Source organism: Meles meles, chromosome 5, assembly GCF_922984935.1.
Source record: "Meles meles chromosome 5, mMelMel3.1 paternal haplotype, whole genome shotgun sequence".
Classification (NCBI taxonomy): Eukaryota; Metazoa; Chordata; class Mammalia; order Carnivora; family Mustelidae; genus Meles; species Meles meles.
Genome location: NC_060070.1, coordinates 28,504,444 through 28,524,630, shown reverse-complemented (window position 1 = coordinate 28,524,630; position 20,187 = coordinate 28,504,444).

Sequence of the window (20,187 nt, the reverse complement as noted above, 5' to 3'; positions counted from 1 at the left end):
TGCAAGAAAAGCAGAGAGAAGACATTCTTTTGTCCCATTCTCACCTATGACTCTCCCTACAGGTACATTATCTGTTAAAGAGGGCATTATTTCCTTTGGCATCTAGCCTTAAGGAAAATTCTAGATGAGCGATAATGTTGTATCCCATCCCCTAATGCTTTTCTTAGGCTCCTAATCTTGAACCATATTAATTAGAAGACTAGGTGTGCTGCTGACATCAAAGGAACTTCAAGTACAGGAAAGCTCAGAATGAGATGACGCGTTAATCAACTTAATCCAAGAGAAGGGCTGGCATTTTTGCTGACACAACATAAGGGTTGATATAGGTTAGAGTTAGTATGACAGTGTAGAAAACAGAAGTCTGTGTAACTGGGAAAGGAACTCATTTAAGCATTATGTTCTGCTCTCAGCTCAGATTATAAAATACCGTAACACCTCTTTCTGAATGTTTCAGTTAAATATTGTGGACTCCCAAATTGCCTCTGGTAAGAATATTTCCTCTCTCCTTTCCTCTTCTGATAATCTTGAGTTCTTCAGGGTGTACACAATGGTTATTTGGATTCATTATGCAAATTTTCATATTCTTGCTTGCCAGTACTTCCAACTCCATGTTTCAGCAGCGTCTTTCGGAGAAAAAGAGTACTGAATTAGAATTACCTATTGGAAAGGATTAGTTCCCTTTCTCCATACCCTTTCCTCTCAAAATCCTCCACATGGTTCCTGCTGGCTCCTTTTTTTCAACTTTCATTTTTAGGAGAAGCAACCAAGAGACATATGCTTTTCAAGGCCTTTTCCCAGCCCCGTAGTAAAATGATTACCCTCATTAACAAACCTTTTACCTCCTGCCCACCTACAAAGGACCCTGCTAACATTGAAGTAGGGAGCTGGGATTCTGTTCAGCATTGCAGTTATGATCATTAACATTATTTATAATCTCTCTTGATTTCTTTCTGTTGTCTCTGAAAAGCAAATCATATTAATGATTATTCTCTTAAGTACTTCACAGATGAGCAAGAGGGAAGAAATTTTGGAATTTGCTCACTGATGATCAAAATTAAGTCAGCATTCCAATCACCTGCGGAGCTTTTTTCTTTTAAATAGTACTGCGGGATGTCTTTTAATAGATGAGGCCCAGGCATTTGTTTTTACCAGGTGTTTCAGGTGGTTACAGTGGTTCCAAAACCTCCATATGGGAACCTCTATTAGACAACGCAATTGGTTGTAACCACAGAGATTATGTTATCCATCTTTTTTTTTTACTTAGTTATATACTGCTACACTTAAATATTAAATTTCAATCAAGAACAATAGTTTTATTTTCAGAAGTGTTAAAATGAGAGCATTTTTTTTTTCTCTAGCAAGTAAATTAGCTCCCTTGTGGTTATGTTCTAGTTTTTGTTTTTTTTTTTTTTGTTTTAAGCAGGTTTGTTTTTCCATGCTTGAGTTTTCTTCTCATTTTTCAGTTTTGTTGGTACCAGAGGCCAGGTGTCCTATTAATGCACCATTCTGTCTGTGACTGAATTAAATTGCTGCTTTAACTTGAAAAGAATCAGTCAGTATGATCTTCAAGCCTCAGCAGTAACATCGGGTCTCATGAGCCAAATGGACATGCGTGCCAATACTAGGGCAAGGAGAGTTAGTTACAGTTTATACATTTTTTGTTAAAATTTATGAATATTTAAAGAACAAATTTCAGTCTAGACGAAGGTAATATTTCACCCTTAAGGACCTGAGTGTAAACCTGTTAGTAAAAATATGAATTCATCTTAACAATCATATCACTCCACATACTTCTTTGAATTGGAAGTACACATGTGTCATCTATGAAACAAACACAGAATAAAGTTTTTAATATGTTAATTATTTCTGAGAATTTGATGATAGGTAAACATCTGGAAGAAGTGACTTTCTTCCTTTATTTTCTTTAGTGTCAAATTGCTTCCCAAGAAGTAACATAAAAAGCATCCCCGAGTTTCATGAGTAGTTTTATTACCAGGATAAGCCATTAATGAAAATTGGACATGTTATAAAAGTATTTCTTTACAAAGTTGACTACAATGCTTTGAACAATAGGAAGATAGCATAAATAGAATCAGGGACAAAACTTAATATTTCAAAAACTTGCATAGAGCAACCATATTTTATAGAGAGAATGCTGAATTATATACTTGAGTAAATATTAAGTTCAAGCACATGTTACCAGAACATTTATTTTGTTGATGTTAAATTGGATTATACTTTCCCAAAGCAAATCAGTAAAGTCTGTCTAATGCCGTGAGTATGTTCTAGTCACAATTTAAATAAAAGCCTTGCCCATTAGCAGGGCATGAACAGTTCTGAGTGAGTAGTGCTGCTCTTGATGAATGTCTTAAAGATATTAGCCAAAGAGATCAGGCTATGTTACTGGTGGGAGAGTCTGTGTTGTGGGAATGGAGGTCTCCATCCTTGGATTCCCCAGGAGAAGATTTAGGTGGCAATCTGTGCTGGAATAAGGACAGCCAGAAGGAAAGTAGCAAGCACAAAGAAGTTTATTAAATCAAAAGTACACTCTTAAAGGGGGAAAGTGAGTAGGTGCTGGGAGGTATAACTGACTGGAAGTTGTTTTGGAATTAGACTTTTATAAAATGTCTCTCTGGGTTGGGAGATGCTGTGAGTACAGTCCAGTGGCCTCTAATGGAGGCTGCTTCTAATCATTTGGGAAATTCCACCCGCAGATTGGGAGGCGGAATTTTTAATCCACAAGGTTTGCACCGGCAGTGTCATGTGTCATGGCAGCCTTTCTCCATGGGGAGGCTGTACTCAAAATGCAAATGAATTGTAATGTGTCTAGGGGTTACCCTGGGGGCAGAGGTGGAAGAGGAGTGGGAATGTTCTGCACCTGTGGCTCCTTAATTGCCAGTCCCAAGCTCTTAGAAACCACAAGATCAGGATGTTGTGCCCTGCCAATGATTTTAATGTGTAGCGTATTTATCACCGTCCTTGCTGTTAGCTCATGTCTCTATCATTTCTTTTCAATGACTTGGGACTCTGCCTTGGGCGTTCTTTCCACTTCTCACACCTAGTTTCTACCTAACACTTGTAGAGTGGATTTTTTTTTAAAGATTTTATTTATTTATTTATTTATTTGACAGACAGAATTCACAAGTAGGCAGAGAGGCAGGTGGGGGGAGGGAGAGCAGGCTCCCTGCTAAGCAGAGAGCCTGATGCAGAACTCCATCCTAGGACCCTGAGATCATGATCTGAGCCAAGGCAGGGGATTTAACCCACTGAGCCACCCAGGCGCCCCTGTGGAGTGGATTTTGTGAAGTTTGGATTTTCCTCCTTGCTAAAAGCAAAAAATATTTGTGACAAAACCCGATCATTCAGAGTTGCCTAATGAGAGACATTGTTATTGGGAAAGTGGGAGTCAGAGGTGTATGTGGTGTGTGCTTACGCGCATGTCAGTGCACATGCACAAGCCCGAACACACGTGTTTGTAACGTACTTAATACAAGTGCTGATGAAAAGTTTTCAGCTCTAAAGAAATAGTGAGAACATCTAGAATCTGATTATATTGCTGCTGTCCAGGAGGAAAATCTCATTAACAGTCTGAAGAAGGAAACCAAGGAAGAAAAAAGAGGAGAAACACTAGTCTTAAAGTGGGTATCTCCAGGGGCCAACTGGTTACCCAAAAAGAGCTCAGAGTGGTAGGCAGTCTGCAGGTTCACCATATTTCAGAGTCTGTTCTTTGTCTTTGCATAGTAAAAAGCTTCTTTATTTGTTGTTTAGTTCACTGACAGTTGACTAAGCTATGGTGGATTTGTTAAACCTGACTGAACTATTTAGATCTACATAAAACCATTACTATGCTCATTTAATCATTTGCAATTAGAAATGTAACTTAAGAGAAACAACATGAAATCACAGCAAGGACACTATATGTATTCTTGATGGCTAGTATTTTTGAACTCTGATAGTTTACTATATGTATCTCCATTTTAGAGATACCTACCCAGGGAACATGGTTCATTATATCATTCCCTCCCCTAGACAAGGCTTATGACCAACTGAAAAAGTGTTATTCTTAAGATTCCTTTTTTCTAGTCATATATATACATATATATCTCCCAACTTTTATTAAGCTCTTTATTTTTTATTCTTTATTCTATAATGTAACCAATAACCTTGCCAATTAAATATGTTAATATATTCATATTCATGATGTTAAAAATTTTGGGGGGGGGCACTTGGGTGGCTCAGTGGGTTAGGCCTCTGCCTTCGGCTCAGATCATGGTCCCGCGGTCCTGGGATCCAGCCCCGCATTGGGCTCTCCGCTGGGCAGGGAGCCTGCTTCCCCCTCTCTCTTTGCATGCCTCTCTGCCTACTGTGGTATCTGTCTGCCAAATAGAGAGATGAAATCTTTAAAAAAAATTATTTTTTGTGTTTATGTGTACAGTCTATACTACTAGACAAGAGGAAATATATAATCCATTGCTGTATTGATAACATTTACCACAATACCTGGTATACTGTATTGTCTTAATAAGTAATACCTTTAAAAATTAATGTTTTCAAAAACAAAGTTTCATTCACAGATTTGGGTATTGTAGGTTAATTAGTTAACAGTGTAGACTGAATCAGATTACTAGGGTTTGAATCCAGATACTTATAGTTGTTTAACCTTGGGCAAATTACGTTACTTCACTAAGCTAATTATCTCATCTATGTCATAAGACTGATGAATCTGATTGTTTAGAAAGACCTTTGCAATATATATGGCCTAGAGGAAGTGCTCAGTACATCTTAGCTATTCATATCATTTAAGGTGAATTATTTTATAGATGAATTTCATTTAATGCATGTTAATTTCCCTAATTTAATCAAATTTTCAGTGGATAACCTTAATTTCCAATTTTCTGGATCCCATTGTCTCCTTCCCAAATCCTACCTACCATAAAGAACCACCTACAAAAAGCAAATTGAAAAGCAACTAGCTTGTTTGGAAATATTGGTCAAAATGAATTGTTTGTAAACCTTCAACAAAAGCTATCTGAAATCAAGACAGGTTAGTATTAAGTGGTAAAATGCTGAGATGTAATTCATTTTAACAAATACCTATTAAGAATCAACTATATGCTCACTGGTATGCTAGAAAAAGAAAGAAATAATTACATTTATTGATTGCCTACTCTAAACTTCCTTGTGCTGCATACCACACATGTCACTTTACTTCAGTTTATGTTGTGTAGTAGGTATTCTTATTTAAGTAACACTGCCAGATTAATTCATACTGTTTCCAAGGCTAAACCTCATTGTTAGGCACTGTGGAGAAGACTTAATGAATGAAGGAAAGGCTTTAAACAAAACTGTCTAAGACCCATACAATGTTAGCACTAGGCCAGTGGTTTCCAAACATTTAACTCATGGGGACTTCAGCAAAATAAAAGCCCAGTATATAAAAAAGACACTAATGAGTGCTGCTTTGGTTGAAGTAGGTTTAGTGGATTTCATTCTCTCTCTCTCCTTTCTCTTTCTTAGTTATTCATGTCAGTATAGACTCATATCTTTCTATTTTATAAAATGTTATAATACATTACTATCAAATATTTCCTGATTTGGCCAGTAGTAGCCTCTTTAAGCCCATGTTGTTTTGAAATGTCCTCATCGTTCTCTGAGTGCTTCCCAACTTTCTGGTCTGTCAAGACTCTTCCAGACTCATACCTGCCCCAACCCTGAAGTCAGTCATTTTTCTAAGGAGTTCTGGTTTCTTTTTGTCAAGAATAGGTACTTAGAAACCAAGATATGAGTGCTAGGTGTGCTCATTAGTACTGTCATTTATATACTTATTTCCAATACATTAGAAACCCGATATTCTAATATTTCTATATGTACAAGTATATTTTTTATATATGGCTCAAATTATAAAAAACTACTGTGATGCATTGCTTCCAAGCTCTTTTAGAAGACACATATTCAATATCTGATTGATGTACATTTCATGAAAATTTCCTGAGTTTGCCTTCTCAGTTCCTATGGTTTACTAAATGACCAAAAGTTCCAGCTGCTTTGTGATTGAATTTCTCTATTCAATGCTGATGAAATGTACTATGCCCTAAATACAGTTGTCATATCAGTGACCCTGTAATTAGAAGTGGACTCAAAAGATTAATTAAAAATTAATTAGGAAGAAGGAAAAAAATAGGAAATAAGGAAAAAATTAATTCTTCCTTCTAATAACAAAAGACTGTAAACCTCACTCAGCCTGCTTCTGTTCACTTGACTGAATTTTTTTTTTTTTTTAGCTCTAAAGATAGGCAAATTCATTCGCACCAAATTCTTCAATTTAAAGAAACACATTTTATTTTTCTTATACTTTATTCCTGATGGCACTGTACAACTATTACATATTTTAACTTACATTTAATGGAATTCTGAATATCTCTCATGACTTTCTTCACATAGGCAGAACATTTAGCATTATTGTGATTTTACATCCCTACCCAGTCTTTGTTGTCTCATCTCCAGGACTTTAACTTCATTCATTCTGTCTAAAATGATTTTCCCCTCTGGCTCTGTTGGTCATCTGTTATCTCTCTTTCAAGGCCCATTTCTATAGAACTTTCCTGTCAACTATCCTCCCTCAGTAAGAGGAGACTTACCTCTCTATTTCTGTAATCTGTTGCTTATAAATGAAAAAAAAAAGCTACATTTTGCAATTTCTTTTTCTTATTGGCTTGCATTCCAACAGTAGTGCATGCTATTAGAGCAGATATCATGTGAGTTCACCTTTGCATCCTCTATAGCATCTAATACTGTTCAGAAAGAAAGGAAATAATCCCATTGAACCCATCAAGCCACTTCAATGTGGTTAGAATTTGTTGGATAATGGTAGTGGTTTGTTTTCTATAAAATCATTATTGCTACTAAGCTCCAAGGAAACATTGCATAATTCTTTACCAGGATAGTGGGGCCTAGAGAATGTGAGAATGAAACTGTTGCACAGTGAGTTTTGGTGATGGTATTTCCTCATAGAGCATTCTTCACCAGGTGGTCTGTGGATAGCATTAAGTTTATCTGAGCACCCAGGAGCGTATAATACATAGCAAATATTTGTAAAATATGTTGAATAGATAACTTAATTGACTGTAGTGGAAAGAAATGAACAGTACTGAGAAATGCACACACATATAAAGATATCCTCAAGGTTCTAAAATTTATCTGTATTCACAGATTAACATGCATTGCTTCATGAAACTGATGAAAAAGTACCTATTAATTAGTTGTCTGGAATAAATTTAAGAATCCTGAATTACAGAAATAATTTCCCCTTTTCTTTAACTATAGTAGATTTTCAGAATTAAAAATAGAAATATAGGGGGGAGGAGTCAAGATGGCGGAGAAGTAGCAGGCTGAGACTACATCAGGTAGCAAGATATCAGCTCGATAGCTTATCTAAACATTGCAAACACCTACAAATCCAACGGGAGATCGAAGAGAAGAAGAACAGCAATTCTAGAAACAGAAAATCAACCACTTTCTGAAAGGTAGGACTGGTGGAGAAGTGAATCTAAAATGACGAGAAGATAGACCGCGGGGGGAGGAGCCGGCTCCCGGCAAGTGGCAGAGCAATGGAGCACAAAATCAGGACTTTTAAAAGTCTGTTCCACTGAGGGACATTGCTCCAGAGGCTAAACCGGGGTGAAGCCCACGCAGGGTCAGCGTGGCCCTGGTCCCGCAGGGTCACAGAAGGATCGGGGGTATTGAAGTGTCGCAGAGCTCGCAGGTATTAGAACGGAGAAGCCGGCTACAGAGACAGAGCCAAGGACTGAACTCTCAGCTCGGCGTTACCTTGAGGTGGTAGTGGGCTGGGAGAGCTCTGAGCATGGCTAGAGGCTGGGGATACGGGAGTGATTGGGTGATGTCCTCTGGGGGTGCACTGAGGAGTGGGGCCCCGGGCTCTCGGCTCCTCTGGGCCAGAGACTAGGAGGCCACCATTTTCATTCCCATCCTCCGGAAATCTACGGAAAGCGTTCAGGGAACAGAAGCTCCCAAAAGCGAACCGGAGCCAATTACGGCCCCCGGTAAGGGCGGTGCAATTCCGCCTCGGGCAAAGACACTTGAGAGTCACTACAACAGGCCCCTCCCCCAGAAGATCAACAAAATATCCAGCCAGGATGAATTCATCTATCAAGGAAAGCAGGTTCAATACCTAGGACAGCAGCAGAATTCCAGAGGAGGAGAAAGCAAAGCACGGAACTCATGGCTTTCTCCCCATGATTCTTTAATCTTGCGGTTTATTCAATTTTTTTTTTTTATTTTTCAATTTTTTTCCTTCTTTTTTCTTTTTCTGCTAATTTTTTTAAACTTTTACCGTTTTCTTTTTTTAACGTTTTTTGACTAGTTTTTGATTAGTTTATCTAAAATATATATCTTTCTTTTTTATATTTTTTCTTTGTTTTATTTTTTAAATTTTTTTCTTTTTTCTTTTTTTTTTTTTTGAACCTCTTTTTATTCCCTTTCTCCCCCTCATAATTTGGGGTCTCTTCTGATTTGGTTAAAGTGCATTTTTCTGGGTTCTTTGCCACCCTTTTAGTATTTTATTTGATCCTTCATATCCTCTTATCTGGACAAAATGACAAGGCGGAAAAAAATTCACCACAAACAAAAGAACAAGAGGCAGTACCGAAGGCTAGGGACCTAATCAACACAGACATTGGTAATATGTCAGATCAAGAGTTCAGAATGACGATTCTGAACGTTCTAGCCGGGCTCAAAAAAGGCATGGAAGATATTAGAGAAACCCTCTCTGGAGATATAAAAGCCCTTTCTGGAGAAATTAAAGAACTAAAATCTAACCAAGCTGAAATCAAAAAAGCTAATAATGTGGTGCAATAAAAAATGGAGGCTCTCACTGCTAGGATAAATGAGGCAGAAGAAAGAATTAGTGATATAGAAGACCAAATGACATAAATAAAGAATAAATAAAGAAGAATAAAGAATAAAGTAGCCGAGCAAAAGAGGGACAAAGAGCTACTGGACCATGAGGGGAGAATTCGAGAGATAAGTGACACCATAAGATGAAACAACATTAGAATAATTGGGATTCCAGAAGAAGAAGAAAGAGAGAGGGGAGCAGAAGGTATATTGGAGAGAATTATTGGAGAGAATTTCCCTAATATGGCAAAGGGAACAAACATCAAAATCTAGGAGGTGCAGAGAACCCCCCTCAAAGTCAACAAGAATAGGTCCACACCCGTCACCTAATAGTAAAAATTACAAGTCTTAGTGACAAAGAGAAAATCCGGAAAGCAGCCAGGGAAAGAAGTCTGTAATATACAATGATAAAAATATTAGACTGGCAGCAGACTTATCCACAGAGACCTGGCAGGCCAGAAAGAGCTGGCATGATATATTCAGAGCACTAAACGAGAATACATGCCAGCCAAGAATACTCTATCCAGCTAGGCTATCATTGAAAATAGAAGGAGAGATAAAAGCTTCCAGGACAAACAAAAACAGAAAGAATTTGCAAACACCAAACCAGCTCTACAGGAAATATTGAAAGAGGTCCTCTAAGCAAAGAGAGAGCCTAAAAGTAGTAGATCAGAAACGTACAGAGACAATATACAGTAACAGTCACCTTACAGGCTAATAATGGTACTAAATTCATATCTCTCAATAGTTACCCTGAATGTTAATGGGCTAAATGCCCCAATCAAAAGACACAGGGTATCAGAATGAATAAAAAAACAAAACCCATCAATATGTTGCCTACAAGAAACTCATTTTAGATGCAAAGACACCTCCAGATTTAAAGTGAGGGGGTGGAAAACAATTTACCATGCTAATGGGCATCAGAAGAAAGGTGGGGTGGCAATCCTTATATCAGATCAATTAGATTTTAAGCCAAAGACTATAATAAGAGATGAGGAAGGACACTATATCATACCCAAAGGGTCTGTCCAACAAGAAGGTCTAACAATTTTAAAAATCTATGCCCCTAACATGGGAGCATCCAACTATATAAACCAATTAATAACAAAATCAAAGAAACACATCAATAATAATACAATAATAGTAGGGGACTTGAACACTCCCCTCACTGAAATGGACAGATCATCCAAGCAAAAGATCAACAAGGAAATAAAGGCCTTAAATGACACACTGGACCAGATGGACATCACAGATATATTCAGATCATTTCATCCCAAAGCAACAGAATACACATTCTTCTCTAGTGCTCATGGAACCTTCTCCAGAACAGATCACATCCTGGGTCATAAATCAGGTCTCAACTGGTATCAAAAGGTTGGGATCATTACCTGCATATTTTCAGACCACAATGCTCTGAAGCTAGAACTCAATCACAAGAGGAAAGCTGGAAAGAACCCAAATACATGGAGACTAAACAGCATCCTTCTAAAGAATGAATGGGTCGACCAGGAAATTAAAGAAGAACTGAAAAAATTCATGGAAACAAATGATAATGAAAACACAACGGTTCAAAATCTGTGGGACACAGCAAAGGCAGTCCTGAGAGGAAAATATATAGCGGTACAAGCCTTTCTCAAGAAACAAGAAAGGTCTCAATTACACAACCTAACCCTACACCTAAAGGAGCTGGAGGAAGAAAGAAACAAGAAAGAAAGAAAAGCCTAAACCCAGCAGGAGAAGAGAAATCATAAAGATCAGAGCAGAACTCAATGAAATAGAAACCAAAAAAACAATAGAAAAAATCAATGAAACTAGGAGCTGGTTCTTTGAAAGAATCAATAAGATTGATAAACCCCTGGCCAGACTCATCAAAAAGAAAAGAGAAAGGACCCAAATCAATAAAATCATGAATGAAAGAGGAGAGATCACAACTAACACCAAAGAAATACAGACAATTATAAGAACATACTATAAGCAACTCTACACCAACAAATTTGACAATCTGGAAGAAATGGATGCATTCCTAGAGACATATAAACTACCACAACTGAACCAGGAAGAAATAGAAAACCTGAACAGGCCCATAACCAGTAAGGAGATTGAAACAGTCATCAAAAATCTCCAAACAAACAAAAGCCAAGGGCCAGATGGCTTCCCAGGGGAATTCTACCAAACATTTAAAGAAGAACTCATTCCTATTCTCCTGAAACTGTTCCAAAAAATAGAAATGGAAGGAAAACTTCCAAACTGATTTTATGAGGCCAGCATCACCTTGATCCCAAAACCAGACAAGGATCCCTCCAAAAAAGAGAACTACAGACCAATATCCTTGATGAACACAGATGCAAAAATTCTCACCAAAATACTAGCCAATAGGATTCAACAGTACATTAAAAGGATTATTCACCACGACCAAGTGGGATTTATTCCAGGGCTGCAGGGTTGGTTCAACATCCGCAAATCAATCAATGTGATACAACACATTAATAAAAGAAAGAACAAGAACCATATGATACTCTAAATAGATGCTGAAAAAGCATTTGACAAAGTACAGCACCCCTTCCTGATCAAAACTCTTCAAAGTATAGGGATAGAGGGCACATACCTCAATATTATCAAAGCCATCTATGAAAAACCCACCACAAATACCATTCTCAATGGAGAAAAACTGAAAGCTTTTCCGCTAAGGTCAGGAACACGGCAGGGATGTCCATTATCACCACTGCTATTCAACATAGTACTAGAAGTCCTAGCCTCAGCAATCAGACAACAAAAAGAAATTAAAGGCATCCAAATCGGCAAAGAAGAAGTCAACTATCACTCTTCGCAGATGATATGATACTATATGTGGAAAACCCAAAAGACTCCACTCCAAAACTGCTAGAACTTGTATAGGAATTCAGTAAAGTGTCAGGATATAAAATCAATGCACAGAAATCAGTTGCATTTCTGTACACCAACAACAAGACCGAAGAAAGAGAAATTAAGGAGTCAATCCCATTTACAATTGTACCCAAAACTATAAGATACCTAGGAATAAACCTAACCAAAGAGGCTAAGAATCTATATGCAGAAAACTATAAAGTACTCATGAAAGAAATTGAGGAAGACACAAAGAAATGGAAAAATGTTCCATGCTCCTGGATTGGAAGAATAAATATTGTGAAAATGTCTATGCTACCTAAAGCAATCTACACATTTAACGCAATCCCTATCAAAATACCATCCATTTTTTTTAAAGTAATGGAAGAAATGATCCTAAAATTTATATGGAACCAGAAAAGACATCGAATAGCCAAAGGAATATTGAACAAGAAAGCCAAAGTGGGTGGCATCACAATTCCGGACTTCAAGCTCTATTACAAAGCTGTCATCATCAAGACAGCATGGTACTGGCACAAAAAGAGACACATAGATCAATGGAACAGAATAGAGAGCCCAGAAATAGACCCTCAACTCTATGGTCAACTAATCTTCGACAAAGCAGGAAAGAATGTCCAATGGAAAAAAGACAGGTTCTTCAATAAATGGTGCTGGGAAAATTGGACAGCCACATGCAGAAAAATGAAATTGGACCACTTCCTTACACCACACACGAAAATAGACTCAAAATGGATGAAGGACCGCAATGTGAGAAAGGAATCCATCAAAATCCTTGGGAAGAACACAGGCAGCAACCTCTTTGACCTCAGCCGCAGCAACATCTTCCTAGGAACATCAGCAAATGCAAGGGAAGCAAGGGCAAAAATGAACTATTGGGATTTCATCAAGATCAAAAGCTTTTGCACAGCAAAGGAAACAGTTAACAAAACCAAAAGACAACTGACAGAATGAGAGAAGATATTTGCAAACGACATATCAGATAAAGGGCTAGTGTCCAAAATCTATAAGGAACTTAGCAAACTCAACACCCAAAGAACAAACAATCCAATCAAGAAATGGGCAGAGGACATGAACAGACATTTCTGCAAAGAAGACATCCAGATGGCCAACAGACACATGAAAAAGTGCTCCACGTCACTCGGCATCAGGGAAATACAAATCAAAACCACAATGAGATATCACCTCACACCAGTCAGAATGGCTAAAATTAACAAGTCAGGAAATGACAGATGCTGGCGAGGATGCGGAGAAAGGGGAACCCTCCTCCACTGTTGGTGGGAATGCAAGCTGGTGCAACCACTCTGGAAAACAGCATGGAGGTTCCTCAAAATGTTGAAAATAGAACTACCCTATGACCCAGCAATTGCACTATTGGGTATTTACCCTAAAGATACAAACATAGTGATCCGAAGGGACACGTGTACCCGAATGTTTATAGCAGCAATGTCTACAATAGCCAAACTATGGAAAGAACCTAGATGTCCATCAACAGATGAATGGATAAAGAAGAAGTGGTATATATACACAATGGAATACTATGCAGCCATCAAAAGAAATGAAATCTTGCCATTTGCGACGACGTGGATGGAACTAGAGCGTATCATGCTTAGTGAAATAAGTCAATCGGAGAAAGACAACTCTCATATGATCTCCCTGATATGAGGACGTGGAGATGCAACATGGGGGGGTAGGGGGATAGGAGAAGAATAAATGAAACAAGATGGGATTGGGAGGGAGACAAACCATAAATGACTCTTAATCTCACAAAACAAACTGGGGGTTGCTGGAGGGAGGTGCAGTTGGGAGAGGGGGAGGGGTTTATGGACATTGGGGAGCGTATGTGCTATGGTGAGTGCTGTGAAGTGTGTAAACCTGGTGATTCACAGACCTGTACCCCTGGGGATAAAAATACATTATATGTTTATTAAAAAAAAAAAAAAAGAAAAGAAAAGATGAATACCGAACTTTTGTTGCAACATGGACGGGACTGGAAGTGATTATGCTGAGTGAAATAAGTCAGGTAGAGAGAGTCATATATCATATGGTTTCACTTATTTGTGGAGCATAACAAATGACATGGAGGACATTGGGAGATGGAGAGGAGAAGGAAGTTGAGGGATATTGGAAGGGGAGGCGAACCATAAGAGACTATGGACTCTGAAAAACAACCTGAGGGTTTTGAAGGGGCGGGGGTGGGAGGTTCAGGGAACCAGGTGGTGGGTAATACGGAGGGCACATATTGCATGGAGCACTGAGTGTTGTGCAAAAACAATGAATACTGTTCTGCTGAAAATAAATAAATAAATAAATGGAAAATTAAAAAAAAAAGAAAAATAGAAATATAGGAAAAAAGTGTTCTTGTCACTCAGCCTTTGATAAGTAAACATAGTCTATTTTCATTTCTACTTGTACATGGAAAACCCTTTTTTTAATAAAGATTGAAAAATTTCCTGAAATAGTTTAAAGTAAAATTAAAGTAAAATTGACATCATTGATTTTACCTTATCCCATGATTTATATGTTTGTTTTTAAAAAGACATAAGTAAAATCTAACTGCATTTTAGTTTGTTTGTTTTTTTAATTTTGGGGGATCTGTTTATTCTTTTTTTTTTTAAAGTAAGCTCTCCATCTTAGATGAGACTTGAACTCATGATCCCAAGATCAAGAGTTGAACCTCTCCCCAGTTTAATTGCATTTTAACATCTTTTTTTTTTGCCTCCAACTGAAAATTTGCCACTTACCCAGATTCTGATATTGCATAAATGATACTAAAGTATATGAATCTGAAGCTGTGTTAGCAAAGAATGCATTTCAGTTAGGATGTATTGCTGAACCAAAAAAAGAGAGAAAAGAAAACTTCATAGGTCATTGAGAGCAACATGATAGTAAACATTTGATTTAGTGTATAAATCTCTCTGGATTATTTTACACAATGGAAAATGTAGTATACTGTCTGTTTAGCTCTCTTGATTATTTCATGCAATAAAAAGGATATTTTTTTCTTTCAATACAGAACTTTCCTGGGTCAAACCTCAGGAAACAAAATAAGATGATTTTTCTATTTACTCTGAATAGGACAGTATTGAAAAATACTTTGTTTTTGTAATGGAGGTGCTGTGACAGCCCAGATCTCAGTGACTACTTACAGTATCTTTGTGGTGTTCAATAAAGAAGAAATGAAGAAATAAAATTGTCATTTTCTTAGAGTTCTATCTAAGCTTTCATTCCCATGGCCAATATAAAGTGTGTTTGTTGGAAACAGTCTTTGATTGGAATGAGATGCTTGGTGTGTTCATAGAAAGATGGATGACCTAGAGAGTTCTTGCTTTGCTAGCTCTGGGAGGAACAGTAGTCCATGTAAGCTTGTTTGTTCTTTGTTAAAACTTCAAAGAGATTTTCTTCGAGCAGTGTATGCTACTTTCTTTTGGAAGTTTTTAACAAGATCACAGTCCAGCTAAGGATGCATCAGGATTTATACCTACTGTCCTTGATTTCATTTCCCATTTATGGAAAAGAACAGTCATTGCAGAATATCAGAATGATCTGACAATCATTGTAACATGAAGAGAGAAGACGCTGGCTCATCAAAGTTTAGTTCATTGTTATGTTTGGGATTTTGACACGCAACTCAGTTAACCTTCCAGTGGCAGAGAAAATAAAAATAAATCCTCACCATAAATATGTTTTATTATCCTTTTTGTTATGGCCCTTCTAGCTTTTCAATTCTACTTTCTCTCCTCATCGTTTGCTTTCCCAGATTGGCGTTTAGTTTGTAAAGCCTTCAGTAGATTCTTTCATTAGGTAAAAGTCAAATGACTCCCCTTTCCGTCATATGACCTTTTGTGTCTCATGGCTCTTTATGTTTGGTTTCTGTCTCCTTTTTTATCCCTCATCGCTTGTCACAAGATACCCAAAGTCAAGCCATAGCAAGTGCTCAGAATTGCCAGGACAGATCCTACTCTCTAACCCTAACCCTTTTATACATGGCTGGTCTCCTTCCCTAGACTATTGATCTTTAGCTTTATACACTTGGGGAACTACTCTTCATCCTTGAACACACAGTTCTGATGTCATTTGCAATGTCACCTCCTCTTCTCTGTTCAGAACTGATTTCTTATGCCTATATTTGTTGAAATTACTGTGTTATTATTCTTTCTCTGTCCTCTGTAAAAATCCCTAAGAACAAAGAATTATGATTTACGTATTTTTGCATCCTATATGTAATACCTAGTCCCTGGCACATACTAGATGCTCAATAATATGTTTGAATTGAAATCTATCACGCATTTCACCACATCTCCTTGGTGGTTATGTCTCTCTTAGTTAGCAAGCTATACTAAGTGTCTGTTTATAGAATTTACTTTTCTTTCATTTCTAATCTTTTAATGTTCCATCATTACCTTTCATTTTCTCCTAAATTTTAAGAACTACATTTCTTTTTTCTTTTTTTTTTTTTAAAGATTTATTTATTTGACAGAGAGAAATCACAAGAGAGGCAGGCAGAGAGAGAGGAAGGGAAGCAGGCTCTCCGCTGAGCAGAGAGCCCGATGCGGGACTCGATCCCAGGACCCCGAGATCATGACCCGAGCCGAAGGCAGCGGCTTAACCCACTGAGCCACCCAGGCGCCCCAAGAACTACATTTCTTGCATAACTATGTCTCCCTGGTACGAACTCAGATATTTTACAAGGTGTCCTATTCAAATGAACCTGGACACTCAGAATTTTTAAAGACCTCAAGCTACTGTAATTGCTGCCCCAAAGTCTGTTTGTAGCTCATGAAAAAATTGGATGTGAAATAGCTAAGTAGTAAAATATTTGAGCTATTGTGAACTTTGATATCTCACAAAGAAAATAGTGTAGTATCAATTTTTCACATATTATTTTCAGAATTAATACAATTTCAAAGTATCTTATAGTCCCTCTAAAAAGTAATAAAAATATACCTCTCATTAGCACAATGTGATCAGAATACTGAGGCAACTGATTAAGAACATAGGGAAACAGAATAGAAAGGAAAAGGAAATTATAGGCTACCAAAATATAGAGAGAATCAAATTCTTGGTAATAGGTAACCAGTGACTTCTATCATACAGCAGATTATAAAAAGCTTCTTCTCTTAAATGCAATTTATTTTAAAAAATCTACTTAAAGTAGATTTCATTCAATCTCATGGGGCAAGATGTACTATTTATTCAGTAATAAGGACCGAGGTGTAAGTAATCAATTCCATCAAAGAAAAAAATAGCATACAAAACATAGAAAAATATAATTAGGACAAAACAAAAAGAAAATAGATTAGTATCACAGATAATATATTTGGTTCACGGATTTCCCCAAACTTAAATGCTAAATTGGAAATTTATATCAGAATTATTCTAGATAGCCTGCATCATCTGCTAAATATATTTATGCCGATGTTAACTATTTAGTATGAGCTCAAGGTATGCTTAAACTTGTGTGTTATTTTACTGATAGAAGAGCTCCTCAGGTAACTCTTACCTTTTTATGTTCTAACAAGTTTTGTACTTGGTTTACATGGTCACTATAGATGATATAGAACAAGTCATAAAGTGAAATGCAGAAAAAAGTAAAAGCAGACACTGAAATTGATTTTAAAAACTCCAAATAAACAAACAAAAACATGCAGTTTATAGACTTTGTGTGCAGGGATAAGCATGTCGACAAGCCTCAGTGTGTTTAGGAAGTTATTACTGTTTACGACATATGGTTCTCAATCTGCATCCTGCTGAATCTGAGACACCAGCGAAGGGTTGACATGGGTCAGCAGCACACAACCAAAACATTAACTTCAAAACAGAACATTCTGTAACATAAACAAAGAGGTTAAACTAAAAACTATTTTTGTGTTTAAGTGAACAAAACCACAGGTATCTTTCAAAAACCATGATCCTAAAAACATTTTCTGTAGAACATCCCATTAGAATAGATTATCTTCTTTAAAAAAAATTCAATGACCAGATATTTGGAGATGCTGGATTTGTTTGGAAATTGTTCTAGGTTAGCTTGTGGAATGTAAAAAAATAAACGTAATCCCTCATTTACAAAGTCACTCCATGAACAGAGCCATTTCTTTCCAATAAGTCAGGTTTTGTTTTTTTGTTTGTTTGTTTTTTATAAAAACAGTTTTACTTTCTTAAATTCTCTCTTGCTGTGGTTTGAGAGCTTTTTGTTTTAGCAAACCGTCAGAAAACTGCAGTTATTTTTGCCCTTAAGTATGCTGATTATATTCAGTGACTTTAAGGATCACTTTTGTGTCAATGACTACAAAATAAAAATTAAAAAACCTTTTCTAGATTTTAATGATATCAGTTTACTTCAGAAATAAATGGAGCACTAGGCAAGTTTGAATTTAACACCTCTATATGCCCTAATTCACTTCTACTGTTTTCTTAGCCCCCACATTGCTTGTGTTGTTTTATAGTCTGAGCACAGAGGTACACTTGGAGAAGCATTTGGATGAAACGTGGTAAGAAATAAATTGAAATATATTGAGCGTCCCAATCCCAGGGCACCCATATGAAACCCTGGAATGTAACCTTTGAAAAACTCTGATGACCTTGTGAATTGGCAAGAAACATCAAAATAGGAGCTTATATTTTTTACACTCCAAATACAAAAGTTAGACCCATCTTCTATTGTGAAACAATGGCCTTTGTTCATCAGTGTCTGTTATGGCAGATTCTTGAGTTTGATGAGGTGAGACTCTTTAATTTAATTCTGAGTACAGCACATTGGATCCTAATGAGCCGGGTTTTCCCTATTGCCTAATTCACTTTGTCTATAGTTAGCTGCTTAGGGAGGCCATTGGAAAGAAGTCCATTAGATTAGAATGAAAAAAACAAAAAAAAAAACAAAACAAGAAACAAAACAAAACAAACAAAAAAACAAAAACAGGCCCCTTGTGACCTAAGGGAGAAAATACACCTCACTGTGGAATTACAGCCAAGTTCCTGGCTTACTGAAAGTTAAAATGATAAGGAAGAAGTATTTATTTACTTTTTTTTTTTTCAACGCACCCCTGATGCCAGCTCTTTTACGATTTCCTTCATTGTCATCATCCACATCATACTTACAGGTTCCAAAGTCAACCTAGGTTCTTTTCTTTTACTGACCAGATATTTCACCCACCCCATCTTTTTCTTTCTTTTTTTTTAAGTTTTTCTATTGGAGAAAATATGTAAGGAAATCTTACTTAAATTTTATGAAATCATTTTCATCTTTATATATGTTCTCTGGGTAAGGAAGGGGTCTCAGGGCAGGGTTACTTTGAAAGGACCCAGAGTCCCCATTATTCTTTCAGTGTTTACTGCTCACATTTCTAGCATTGTCACAGCTCCCCATGCATGCATCTTGCACAATTTTTGCCAGGAAAAAGACAAATTCTGATTTTGTTTTATTTCCCATTGTCATGTGGTAATAAAGAAATCTATTGCCCAGATCTGCAGCATATTGTGTAATTTTAAAATTTTATCTTTTTTAAATTTATTTGAGAGAGAAACAGAAGCTGGGGAGGGGCAGAGGGAGAAGAAGGCTCCCCGCTGAGCAGGAAGCCCAAGATGAGGCTCCAGGCTCCAAGCTCCATTCCGGGGGTCTGTATCTGAGCTGAAGGCAGACACTTAATTGCTTAACTAACTGAGCCACCCAGGTGCCCCCACATTGTGTAATTTTATTTATGTGTGTTAACTTCCATCTCATCATAGTGAAGTCATGGCTCAAATGCATGAGGCAACATGATTGTTGCTGATGAAAAAATAATTCCTAACCTTTTTAAGATTTATTTCTGTTTAACCATAGAATAAAAAGTTCCTCTTAAGCTGTCAGGCTTTCATAGAACCTCTCCTTTAGGACATGCATTATGACATTTGCTTATCCTATGGTAGAGCATACAAAAATTTAGTGGTTTTCTCTAACCTGGTCCTCCCAGCCCCTCATTATATTTCAGAAATGTTCCCTATGATCTTGTCTGTTTCATTTTTCCTTCCACCATAATTTCAAAAAATTCTGATTTTATAATTTATGTAAGATGATATAATCTGTTTTTTGATAGCTGTGTTGTTTCCGATGTTCAGGTATATATAGCAAGCAAATGCCCTTTTCCTCTTACCCTTGACTTTAGAATGTGCCTTGTAACTGACTGGTGTTTTTTCTTGTTGCTATAATAATTTCTTACAGTAATTCATAATTAAAAATTTCAATGATTTTCATAATTCTAGCAGTTCATTACCTAGAAAATCGAACACTGCCAATTCTAAAAACAACATGAAGGCGTAATAACCACTTATATCATAAAAATGATTATAAGTTAATAAAGTCTATAGAACATAAACTGTTCTATAGAACTGTTGGGAAAAGAGAAACGGATGGAATGG